Raw genomic sequence first — 5048 nt, forward strand, 5'->3', positions numbered from 1 at the left:
CCTGTCTGTGCCTTTACTTCCTAATACCATGCTAGCACACCAGCGGTTTCCCAGGTCTTTACTTAACCCTCACATATCCCAACACACTCTTTAGCACAAGCCGCATTATAGGCCTTTCACAAAGTCAGAGTGTCAAAACCCCCACCCCAAAGTGGCATGACCTCACTATTGCAGGTGCTTCCACTGTGGTAGGATACAAGTTGGCAGGGAACCAACACAGAATTGGAGAGCCAGGGAGGGCAAAGAGGTAGATAATGGCAAAAAAGTTTAATTTAGGTGTAAGCTTTGAGAAGGGAAGCTTGTTTTCCCATTATGCTCTCTGCAGGACCATGCAGTACTGAAATGAGTAACAACAACTGTGGTTTGGCAGTGTCATGGCATATTCTGGTTACAAGAAAAACCCAAGATTGTTACAACGAGGGACAGGGACAGGGCACACCCTTTGCTTACTAAAGGATAAGAGAACTGATGCTCATTCCCGCCACTGTTACAAATACATGGAGTAAAGGATGGCTCCACTTTAGTCACTAGTTAGTGCTAACACCATTGTGTCATTGTCGCACATGCAGAGTAAAACCCAGGGCAGCCCATGGATGAGGGCACCTGGCTCCAATTGAAGCTAGAGGCAGGATATGGACCCAAGAGGTTTCAGCACAGCCACAGTCCTGTCTATTCAGGCACCACAGCATGTCACAGAGGCCACTCGTTGCCAAAGGATGGTGGTCTAGAATCCAAACTTTAAATTTCACACTCTTGGGGGTTGCAAAAGACAGTTACCTTTTTCCATAACTGGTGTTCTTCGAGATGCGTTGCTCATTCAACTTAGGTGTGTGTGCTCGGCCCATGCACCGGTGCTAGAAGTTTTTCCCATAGCAGTACCTGTAGGGGACCGGCTCTGGCGCCCCTTAGAGTGGCACGCATATGCCGCCGGCTCCCTCCACCCTCAGTTCCTTCTTGCCGAAAATTCCAACAGCGGGGAAAGGGGGGGGGGGTGTCATTGAATGGACACGAGTAATACATCTCAAAGAACACCAGTTATGGAAAAAGGTAACTAACTGTCTTTTCTTCTTCGAGTGATTGCTCATGTCCATTCAACTTAGGTGACTCCATGCAGTACCCATGGAGGTGGGTAAGGAGTTCACGGACATGTAGATTGCAACACAGCTCTGCCGAACCCAGCATCGTACTTGGCCTGCTGTGTGATGGCATAGTGGGCTGCGAATGTGTGTACCGAGGACCACACACAGGCTTTACAGATGTCCTGGATCGGAACATCTGCCAGGAAGGCCGCCGAGGATGCCTGCACTCTAGGCGAGTGGGCTCTGACGATCGGCGGTGGGGCCCCTGCCAGCTCATAACAAGCCCTTATGCAAGCAGTAATCCAGTTAGAAATCCTCTGTGTGGACACCAGATGCCCTTCATCTTATCAGCTGTAGAGATGAAAAGTGGAGTTGACCTATGGAAAGGCTTTGTCCGAGCTAGGTAGAAAGCCAGGGCCCTTATTACGTCCAAAGCGTGGAGGCGTCTCTCTTCACTAGTCTCATGGAGCTTAGGGCAGAAGACCGGAAGGAAGATGTTCTGGCACATGTGGAAAGCAGACACCACCTTGCTAAGGAATGCCAGGTGCCGACATTACTGCCTCCAGAAAAGTTATCTTCCATGATAGGTGAGACAGGGAGCACGAGGCCAAAGGGTGGGCCCATGAGCCTGGACAGAACCAAGTTGACATCCCACAGAGGGACTGGGTACCGAACTTGAGGAAAAAGTCTCTCAAGACCTCTGAGGAACCTAACCATCACGTCATGGGAGAAAACCATCTGCCTTTGGACGGGGAGATGAAAGGCGGATATGGCTGCCAAATGTACCTTGATAGAGGAGTGTGCCAGGCCCTGGTTCCTCAAATGAAGCAGGTAGTCTAAGATCGACTGCACCAAAGAACGCGAAGGAGAGATGCCCCGTTCGGCCGCCCAGTGGGAAAAACTCATCCACTTTGCCAGGTAGGTCTGTCTGGTCAAGGGTTTTCTACTTCCAAACAGGTCCGTTCTTCAGGATTCAGCCACACAGCATCCACACTGGAGAGATGCAAGGTTGGGATGTAAGAGGCAACCGTGGTCCTGTGACAGGAGATCTGGTCGATCCAGCAGGGGTCACGGGGGACCGCTGCCAAGTTCAATAGCGTGCCAAATCAATGTTGATCAGGATAACCTGTGCCTTGTCCCTCTTGATTTTTGCTAGGACCTTGCTGATGAGCGGAATCGGAGGGAATGTATACATCAGGATTCCTGCCCACGGCAGGAGGAAGGCGTCGAAGAGGAAACCCTTGCCCAGACCCCATCTGGAGCAGAACCTGTGGCACCTCCTATTCTGCCTGGTGGTGAACAAATCCACTTGTGGAGTTCCCCACCTCTGGAAGATCATGCCAGCTACCTCTGGGTGGAACACCCACTCGTGGTGAGAGTCCCTGCTTAGGTGATCTGCTACCATGTTCCTGGCACCCGGCAGGTGACACGCTTCTAGATGGATTCCGTGGTCGATGCAGAAGTCCCAGAGACGGAGTGCCTCTTGGCAGAGGGCCAAGGATCATGCTCTGCCTTGCCTGTTGATGTAGAACATTTAGGCTGAGGACTCTGACCCCTCTGCCCAATCAGTGAGGTAGGAAGACCACGCATGCTCTGCACACCACCCTGAGCTCTTTGACATTTATGTGTAGCGTTGATTCCTCTGGAGACCACATACCTTGGGTCTGGAGGCTGCCGAGGTGTGCCACCCAGCCGAGGTCCGAGATGTCTGAAACCAATTTGACTGAGTGAGGAGTACTGACGAAGGGAACTCCTTCGAGGACTTTCCTGGGGTTGGTTCACCATTGCAGCGAGGTAAGTACTGTCGTGGGGATGGTAGCGATCTTCTCCAGGTGGTCCCTGGACTGGGAATAGACCATCGCCAGCCATTGCTACAGGGGTCGCATTTGGAGCCTGGCCTGGCGCACCACATACATACACGCTGCCATGTGACCTAGGAGGTGCAGGCAAACCCTGGCCATGGTCAGGGGAAACGCAGAGACTTCCATGATGAGGTCCATCAGTGCCCTGAATCTCTCCAGTGGCAGGAACACTCTGGTGCAGGTTGAGTCGAGCACCTCTCCGATGAACTCTATCCTCTGTACCAGAATTATCGTGGATTATCACCAACAGGCCTAGGCAACGGCACGTGGCCAGCAGCACCGCGATGTCCCCTTGGACCTGGAGTTGCCCTTGATGAGCCAGTCGTCAAGGTATGGGTAGATCTGGATACCCCGACATCTGAGGTAAGCTGCCACCACTGACATGCACTTGGTAAATACCCATGGTGCTATCACCAGGCTGAACGAAAGGACCACAAACTGATCATGGTTGGGACCTACCGTGAACAGGAGGAAGCGTCTGTGTCCCTCGAAGATGGTGATGTGGAAGTACGCATCTTTCAGATTGAGGGCAACATACCAGTCTCCCGGATCCAGGGAGGGGATGATGGAGGCCAGGGAGACCACGCGGAACTTCAGTTTTGCTAAGTAGCAGTTCAAGCCCCGAAGGTCTAGTATGGGCCGGAGACTGCCGTTGGCATTGGGGATTAAAAAGTATCAGTAATAGAACCCCTTGTTCCTGTACTACTCCACAGGAACTACTTCCACTGCACCCAGCTGCAGTCGACCCTCTACCTCCTGTGCGAGAAGACTCTTGTGAGAAGGGTCCCTGAAGAGATATTGGGAGGAGGGGTGGGAAGGGCGGGTAGAAAATATCTGAAGGGTGCAACCCTGCGCCACCGTATTGAGGACCCATCAGTCCAATGTTATAGACACCCATTCAGGGAGGAAGGAAGAAAGGCAGTTGGCAAATAGAGGGGAGGAAGGATCCGGAACACAGTCCGGTAGGTCGCCCTCGGGCATACCCTCAAAACAGGTGCTTGCCCATCTGCTAACTGCGGGTCGAGCTCGACTGGGATGTAGACAGGGGTTGGTGGCCAGGTCATCTCTTGTAGCCCCTGGATTTTTTTGTGGGGAGGCTCCTGGTGAGGGTGGATCCCCTGGCTTTGAGACTGCTGTGGATTAAGCTACTTGCAGGAAGGGCCGGGGATGTACAAGCCCAGTGTTTTCAGGGTCATGCAGGAATCTTTCAGGCCATGGAGTTTATTGTCCATCTGTTCTGCGAACAGGGTGTGCCCGTCAAAAGGGAGGTCTTGCATTGACTGCTGAGCACCCAAAGAAAGCCCAGAGAGGAGCAGCCAAGAAACCCTGCCCAACATGATGGCCGATGCCATGGTATGGGCGGCGGGGTCTGCCACGTCCACCACTGCCTGGAGAGTTGCTCTGGCTGTAGTCGAGCCCTCATCCAGGACTGCCTGGAACTCCTTCCTAGAAGCCTCAGGAAGGGAGGTCTTGAACTTGGTCATGGCCTGCCACATATTAAAATCATAGTGGCCTAGTAGGACCTGATGGTTGGCCACCCGCAACTATAGACCGGAGGACGAATAAACTTTATGCCCAAACAGGTCTAGTCTGAGTCTTTATTCTTAGGGGTAGCCCCCGGTTGACCCAGTCTCTCTCTGTGGCTGACTGCCTCTACCACTAGGGAATTGGGAGCAGGGTGGGTATAAAGGTACTTGTGACCCTTGGATGGTATAAAGTACTTGCGCTCCGCTATCTTGGAGATCGGAGGCAAGGAGGAGGGGGCTTGCCAGAGGGCATTTGTAATTTTCGTGACCCCCTCATATAGAGCCAAAGCTACCCTGGCCGCGGCTACGGGGCAGAGAACATCAGAGAGAGAGTCTGCGGGCTCCTTTAACTCCTCCGCCTAGAGGCCCAGGTTGGCAGCGACCCTCTAACAGCTCCTGACGTGCCTTAGCATCATCCTGGGGAACCAGTGGAGAGGGCCCCACTATAGCCTTGTCTGGCGACAACGAGGAGGAAGCCGGTACCAAGGGGTCCTCCGCAACCAGAGGTGGTCCAGCATCTTGCTCGCCCACTTCCTCCTGTGCCTATTCTGTTACTCAATCCACAGCCATTAGGAAAGGCT

The sequence above is a fragment of the Emys orbicularis genome, chromosome 9 (genome assembly GCF_028017835.1).
Source record: "Emys orbicularis isolate rEmyOrb1 chromosome 9, rEmyOrb1.hap1, whole genome shotgun sequence".
NCBI classification, from domain to species: Eukaryota; Metazoa; Chordata; order Testudines; family Emydidae; genus Emys; species Emys orbicularis.